The sequence below is a fragment of the Hyla sarda genome, chromosome 2 (assembly GCF_029499605.1).
Source record: "Hyla sarda isolate aHylSar1 chromosome 2, aHylSar1.hap1, whole genome shotgun sequence".
Lineage (NCBI taxonomy): Eukaryota > Metazoa > Chordata > Amphibia > Anura > Hylidae > Hyla > Hyla sarda.
The window spans coordinates 43,511,359-43,519,785 of NC_079190.1; positions in this window are offsets into that span (position 1 = coordinate 43,511,359).

Sequence of the window (8,427 nt, forward strand, 5' to 3'; positions counted from 1 at the left end):
AATATATATATATATATATATATATATATATATATGTTTTCTTCCATTAAACATGGGAGAAGATTTAGGACACCATCTGAAATTGTCTTTGTTGCCCCTAAAACATGAGGCATCGCCCTTCGGTCTCTCTCCTTTTCCCCCTCTATACGGGTATCCTTTTAAAGGAGAACTCCAGCCAAAATTAACTTATCCCCTATTCACAGCATAGAGGATAAGTAGCTGACCCCGGCTCTCTCGGTGAGGAGCGTGTGTCGTCTACTGGTAGATGGCAGACGCTCCATTCATTTCTATGGGAGCGCCGATGATACCCAAGTGCTGTTCTCTGGTCTTATCGGCGCTCCCATAGAAATAAATGGAGCGCGTGCCGTCTGTAACACACGCTCCTCATGTTCCGGAGATGGCGCGTGCGGGGGGGGGGGTTCTTCCCAGCGGTCGGAACCTGTGGATAGGGGACAAGTAAATTTTTCCAGGGTTTCTTCTTTAAAGATGTCCGGTACGGACTATTCCTTTTCCATCCTGCCCAGGCTGCAAAAAAAGAGAAAATAAAGTAGGTAGTAGACAGCCCGGCTGACCAATCAGCTGCTGCGGAGCTCCGGGGGAACGTAGGAAGGTAAGTGAATGTTTTTTTCTCTTTTTTTTTGCAGCCCGGGCAGGATGGAATAGGAAAAGTCCGCACCGGACATCTCCTTTAAGCAGTTTTTCTTAACCAGGGTGCCTCCAGTTGTTGCACAACTACAACTCTCAGCATGAGCTGTCCGGGATTGCTGGGAGTTGTAGTTGTGCAACAGCTGGAGACACCCTGGTTGGGAAACACTGCTTTTAGAATATATCAAGCTTGCTGACAGTTTCCAGCAAGCTGCAATATATCAGGTAAGTTCAGTCACTTACCTAATATAGTGCAGAGGTCTGCCCTATTCAATGACAGCAAGCAGGGGTTGTGATAAATGGTTAGGAATTGATGAAATATTAATCAGAAACTTTTTTCTTTATGCAGTGTTTAAGACCTATTTACATAGGGCTGACCATCAAGGTTCTCAAGGCTGGCTGCTCTCCAAGTCCCCTCACCGGCCCTAGGTGCTCAGTGGAGATAAGCAAAGTTACAGAAATTCGATTTGTCACGAACCTCATGGCTCGGCGTTTGCTGACTTTAGCCTGCATAAATGAGTTCAGCTTTCAGGTGCTCCGGTGGGCTGGAAAAGATGGATACAGTCCTAGGAGAGAGTCTCCAGCCACCGGAGCACCTGAAAGCTGAACTAAAGTCAGCAACCGCTGAGCCGAGAAGTTTGTGACGAATCGAATTTCTGGAACTTGGCTCATCTCTAGTGCTCAGCATCAAATATGACATAGCTGGACTGACGTGATTCCGCCTGCACTTGTTTATCGCTAGCAGTACTGCGGCACCTTTTATCAATGTCCTCGTAGTTATGTCTAATTTACTGCCATAGGGCTCTAGGGAATGTTTGTATTGTCGCACCTCCAGATGTCTCCAAGTGATCTCCCAGAATGCATCCATTGTCTCGGTAAACATTAGACAGAAATAAGACACCACCTAACATGTAAGCAGAAAAATGTCTTCATTTGAGGCATTCAGAGTTCCAGTTGTAGGCTACAGAGAAATAACATTTTTAATGTACAGTGGTCCCTCAAGTTACAATATTAATTGGTTCCAGGACGACCATTGTATGTTGAAACCATTGTATGTTGAGACCATAGCTCTATGGAAACCTGGTAATTGGTTCTGAAGCCACCAAAATGTCCTCCAAAAATAGGAAAAAGTGAGGATTAAAGAAAAATAAGTAGATAACTAATATAGATAAAGCAAATCCTTACATATAAAAGTAATAAAGATCTGCTGGGAGCTCTAAATTATTGTCTATTTCAGTGTTTCCCAACGAGGGTGCCTCCAGCTGTTGCAAAACTACAACTCCCAGCATGCCCGGACAGCCAAAGGCTGTCCGGGCATGCTGGGAGTTGTAGTTTTGCAACAGCTGGAGGCACCCTCATTGGGAAACCCTGGTCTATGTAGAGGACAGGAGCTTTTTCAGGGTCCTCTACAGTACACATCATGCCCTAAAAAAAAAAAAAGTTAAATGGAGCTGCCCTTACTTGGTGTCCAAAGGAGCAGCTAACCCTGGCATAGGTTAAAAGTAGTATAGAACATGTAATACTGCCCTGTACTGTAGGGGGCGCTACCAGACATCAGTCAGTGCATACACTTAAGTAATACAGGTAAAGAGTACAGAACATGTAATACCTCCCTGTACTGTAGGGGGCGCTACCAGACAACAGTCAGTGCATGCACTTTAGGAATACAAGGGTTTTACCAGTGAAATGTCCATTCTGATTGGTCAGTTCTTCCAGCCATTGACATGTTTTGCAGATTCCATAGCATTGTATGTTGAGTCTGGTTTCAAGTTACAATGGTCCAGAAAAGACCATTGTATGTTGAAACTATTGTATGTTGAGGCCATTGTAAGTTGAGGGATCACTGTATATTGTTGCTTAACGTGAACCTAATATTTAAAGAGGTACGGCAGTGTAAAGTAACATCCCCCAATCCACAGGATCGGTCAGACCCCCCACAATCTCCAGCTCCATTTATTTCTATGGGAGTGCCGGAGATGCCAAATACAGCACTCGGGTCTCTTCGGCACTAACACTTATCCCCTATCTGTGGATAGGGGATAAGTTACTTTTTGCTGCAGGACCCCTTTAAAGGGGTACTCCGGTGGGAAAATTTTTATTTTATTTTTTTAAATCAACTGGTGCCAGAGAGTTAAACAGATTTGTAAATTACAAAAACCAAGGCAAGAAAATGGGGAGAGCACTCAAGGGGCTATATCACCTAATGATGTGAGCAGCAAGGTCCTTGGTGACCTCCGATCAGTCTCCTGCGGGGTGCACGTACACAAATGTGAAGCATCAAATCAAACAACCAAAGAAAACGTAAGTGCACTCACCGCAAAGCAGAGACTGTCGGGTCTAGAAGTCCGGTGGCGGGATACCGGGTCACAGCATAGGCGCTGGTGGAGTGTGGCGCTTGGAGGCTACGCCGGCTGTTTCGCACGTGAGTGTGTGCTTCTTCCGGCCAAAAGAAGCACGCATTCATGTGCGAAACTGCCGACGTAGCCTCCGAGCGCCACACTCCACCAGCGCCTATGCCGTGACCCGGTATCCCGCCACCGGACTTCTAGACCCGACAGTCTCTGCTTTGCGGTGAGTGCACTTATGTTTTCTTTGGTTGTTAGATTTGTAAATTACTTCTATGAAAAAAATCTTAATCCTTCCAGTACTTATTAGCTGCTGAATGCTACAGAGGAAACTCTTTTCTTTTTGGAACACAGTGTTCTCTGCTGATATCTCTGTCCATTTTAGGAACTGTCCAGAGCAGCATATGTTTGCTATGGGGATTTTCTCCTACTTTGGACAGTTCTTAAAATGGACAGAGATGTCAGCAGAGAACACTGTGATCATGATGTCATCAGAGAGCTCTGTGTTCCAAAAAGTAGAGAATTTCCTCTGTAGTATTCAGCAACTAATAAGTACTGGAAGGCTTAAAGGGTACCTCTCATCAAATAAACTTTTGATATATTTTAGATTAATGAATGTTGAATAACTTTCCAATAGCATGTTAATGAAAAATACGCTTCTTTCTATTGTATTTTTCCCGATCAGTCCTGTCAGCAAGCATTTCTGACTCATGCTGGAGTCCTCAACACTCAGAGCTGCCAGCCTGCTTTGTTCACAGCCAAACAGGCTGTGAACAAAGCAGGCTGGCAGCTCTGAGTGTTCTCCTTTGTGAACAAAGCAGACTGGCAGCTCGTAGTGTTTAGGACTCCAGCATGAGTCTGAAATGCTTGCTGCCAGGACTGGTAGGGAGACCCCTAGTGGTCATTTCTTCAAAGTGGAAAATTAAATAAAAATAAGCATATTTTTTAATAACATGCAATTGTAAAGTTATTCTGCATACGTTAATCTATAATATATCAAAAGTTTTTTTTGATGAGAGGTACCCTTTAACTGTTTAACTTTATGCCACCAGTTGATTTAAAAAGAAAGAAAAAAAATTTCCACCGGAGTTCCCCTTTAAATTTAAAGGAATCTATTATATTGCTGAACATGCCCCATAATGCAGCGGTGGTCACACATTGGGTCAGCTGGTATCATTGTCATGTTAGGGCATGACGGGATGCTGACATATACTGTTAACAGGAGCAGCGGACCAAATTCACTACTATGGGCGTACGGAGTCACCCCTAGTGACTTAGTTCGGCAAATATCCGCTATTTTCAGTGGATTCATGACGGGGGCTGTTGTGCTTTTGAAATAGCGCATATGTCCCAAACTAAGTCACTTAGAGACTCCGTTTGGCCAAAGAAATAAATGGGGCCCACTGCTGTTAACAATATTCGTTGAAATCCCGTTTTCGGCCTATGGATAAGATTAACGGGGACAGGAACGTAGTGTATTCGTATCCTTAGGGAACATAGTGGCCAGATTGGCAGCCATAGGCAAGTTGGTAGAATAAGCAGCTAGCTGGGGGATTGTGGGTGTGTTAGGTGAATGGGGGGCTATAGATAAGTTAGTGGAAAAACTGGCCAGCTGGGTGACATGGGCCCATCAGCGGAATGAATGGCTATCTGGGAATTATAAGCAGCTAACTGTAGGGAGTGGTCAGCTGGGGGGTCATGGGTGCGTTAGTATGAAAGGCCACATGGGGAACCATGGGGAGGTTAGTGGAACGAATGACTAGTTGGGGATCACAGAAGTGTTAGGGCATGTTGGCATGACAGACTTTCCGTGCAGAATCCAATGGAAAAATTCAGTTGCTGCAGATTCCCATTGCTGTCATTTCATTACCCCTTGTCCACTACATCAACCCCCTGTGGCATTTCAGAGGTTTGCAGAACTGTGCAGGATTTGGGGGGTACCACTGTATGTTCTATGACCGCTTGTTCCACAAGTTTTATATTGGGTCCTGCAGGACCCCAAACCTATTGTAATCCTCTATTCCAGAGTGCACAGCATAGTACAGCTGCCCGGTTTAGCTTACATCACCTTTTAGTCATAGCCGTCACAAGGTCACTGACCCGCTATGATGAAATGACCTGTGAGAACAATGGATTTGGGATACCATCAGTGTCAGCTGTAACTATTTTGCTTCAGATTAAAAACAATGTGGAATTACTTGTATATTATGCAACCATTATGTTGTAATAAAAATATAGAACACAATGCTAAGAGCTACGGCCGGGCACAGAGTCACAAGCGGCATATTTTTACTTTGTCAAGGTGTGTCGCTGATCGTGATAGAAGTGTGAGAATAGAACTATCAGGACACCATGTACAGCATCACCTGAGTACACCGAGATACACTGCATTAAGATGCCTCTAGCCTCATCATACTGACAATGTTCTGACATCTTCAGATAAAATGCCCTCAATTGACTTCCCTATGACAAAAGATTACTTATTCTTTCCTATGTGAGGTTCTCAATGTTTTTATAGGCCTGGTTCAAAGAAAGCTGCATCCCCAGAAGTATTATGTAATACCCTATTAAAACATTAGAAAGTTATCACCAGCAATCTAGTGTAATAGATACAGTACAGTGATCCCTCAGCCTACAATGGCCTCAACATACAATAGTTTCAACATACAATGGTCTTTTCTGGACCATTGTAACTTGAAACCAGACTCAACATACAATACTACGGATAGTCCAGATCTGTGATACCTGTCAATGGCCAGAAGAACTGTCCAATCAGAATGGACATTTTACTGATAAAACCCCTGTATTACTGAAGTGTATGCACTGACTGGTGTCTGGTAGCGCCCCCTACAGTACAGGGAGGTATTACATGTTCTGTACTCTTTACCTGTGCCATGGTTAGCTGCTCCTTTGGACACCAGGTGAGGGCGACTCCATGTTACTTTTTTAGGACACTGTGTACTGTACAGGACCCTGAAGAAGCTCCTGTCCTCTACATAGACAGTGATTACAGCTCCCAGCAGATCTTTCTTACTTTTATATGTAAGGATTTGCTTTATCTATATTAGTTATCTACTTATTTTTCTTTAATCCTCACTTTTTCCTATTTTTGGATGATATTTTGGGGCTTCAGAACCAATTACCAGCTTTCCATAGAGTTATGGTCTCAACATGATTTCATCATACAATGGTCTCAACATACAATGGTCGTCCTGGAACCAATTAATATTGTAACTTGAGGGACCACTGTAGATGGATAATTAAAAGATATATAGATATTGTTAATTAATAACAATATCCTGACCATTGAACCCCCACTGATCCCAGATCTTTTTGGGAGATCAGTCAGTTATTCTGCTGTTCATGGTGCTATTCATGTCTATGTCTTCCATAGAGGTTTAATCCCAGTTATCAGGAAGGTTCTCAAGGACTTGACTATCTCATTTTCATACACACTAAGACCATGTTCACACAGCGGATTTTCCACAATGTCGTACAAGTTCCGTTCAGCAAAGCTTGCTGAATGGAATTGCAGAATTTCTGTGTTCACAGAACACAGAATTTTGCCAAAATTTAGGCCCCATTGACTTCAATGGGATTTTGCAGTGGAATTCTGCAAAATATAAAACTGCTCTTAAATGTTTGCAGAATGTGGAATTTCCACGGTGCAATGAATGGGACTGCAGAATCCCATTGAAATCAATGTGCAATAAATTTCAGCAGAATTCCACATGGAAATTCTGCCATGTGAACATAGCCTAAGTGTACATTCAGACGAGCGGATTTACAGCGTATTTTACGCTGCATATCCACCGCTGAAGGACCTCTATATGCTGCCTTTACATGTGCTTGCTCGGTGCGGCAATACACCGCTACGTGCAGACACACTGAAGCGATGTGCGAATCGCCGCGCATGCGCAGTGCACTCGCACACATCATGGCCAATCCTCCTGCTCAATCAGCTAGGCCGAGAGCTGCCGTGATGTGCGAGTATACTGCACATGCACGCGGTGACTCGCACATCTCAGTATGTCTGCTCGTAGCTGCGTATTACCACTCCGAGCAGGCACATGTAAAGGCAGCATATAGAGGCCCTTCAGCGGCGGATCCGCAGCGAAATCCGTGCTTAAAATACGCTCGTCTGAACGTACCCTAAAGGCGCAATTATACACAGAATTTCCAAGTGTAGAAATACTGCTTGGAAGTTCTGGTGCAGCAGCCTCCTATTGTCTTTAATGGGATTCAGCTGCACGATGCACTCAAATTTCATATTCTGACGGAAGAATGAACGTGTTTTGCTCAGGTATCCATTACAGTCTATGAAGGTGGTTCATGTCCGAGCGCCGACTGTGCACAGAATGTTCAGCCCTTATGGTACGGTCACATTACGTACGTGGATTTTCCGCAGTGGATTATGTATGCATGACTGTACCCTAAGGCTGGGTTCACATATTGTATTCTGCTCAGTATTTTTTGCTAAAACCAGGAATGGAACAAACACAAATCATAATACTACATGTTAACCCAGCCTATATGTTTATGATAAAAAAAAAAAAAAAAAAAATAGCAAGACAACAACCATTATGCCACGCTTGCTCTGGGTATTAGAGATGAGCGAACTTACAGTAAATTCGATTCGTCACGAACTTCTCGGCTCGGCAGTTGATGACTTTATCCTGCATAAATTAGTTCAGCCTTCAGATGCTCCGGTGGGCTGGAAAAGGTGGATACATTCCTAGGAAAGAGTCTCCTAGGAATGTATCCACCTTTTCCAGCCCACCGGAGCACCTGAAAGCTGAACTAATTTATGCAGGAAAAGTCATCAACTGCCGAGCCGAGAAGTTCGTGACGAATCAAATTTACTGTAAATTCGCTCATCTCTGCTGGGTATAAGTAAAGAGCAGCGAAGGACTCTCTGCAGGAATATTGTCATGAAATACAAAGAAATCTTATGGCAAAAACACTTTATGGTAACTTATGGTTAAGGAACATACAAAAAAAAACATTTTATTATAAATTCATATTACAAAATAGTAAATACAGATTTGTACATTTTGCAGCATTGACATGTTCTAGACATAGATCTCTGTACTCTTCATGATGACTTTGAGATACACTTCTTTCCTTCCTTTTTAAACCTGGAATGTGCTTTAGAAAAATGTGTTGTTGTGGTAAGATGGTGATCGGCAGTAAGATTGGTCACTGATCTAATCCAGCACTGGTGAAGGACAGTGTGTTGTTCGGCAATACTTATGGATACCAAGTTTACATCTTAGTGTAAGTCAGTGTTTCCCAACCAGCGTGCGCCCAACTGCTGCAAAATTACAACTCCCAGCATGCCCGGACAGCCTTCGGCTGTCCGGGCATGCTGGGAATTGTAATTTTGCAACAGCTGGAGGCACGCTGTTTGGAAAACACTGGTGTAAGTGCTCAGAAA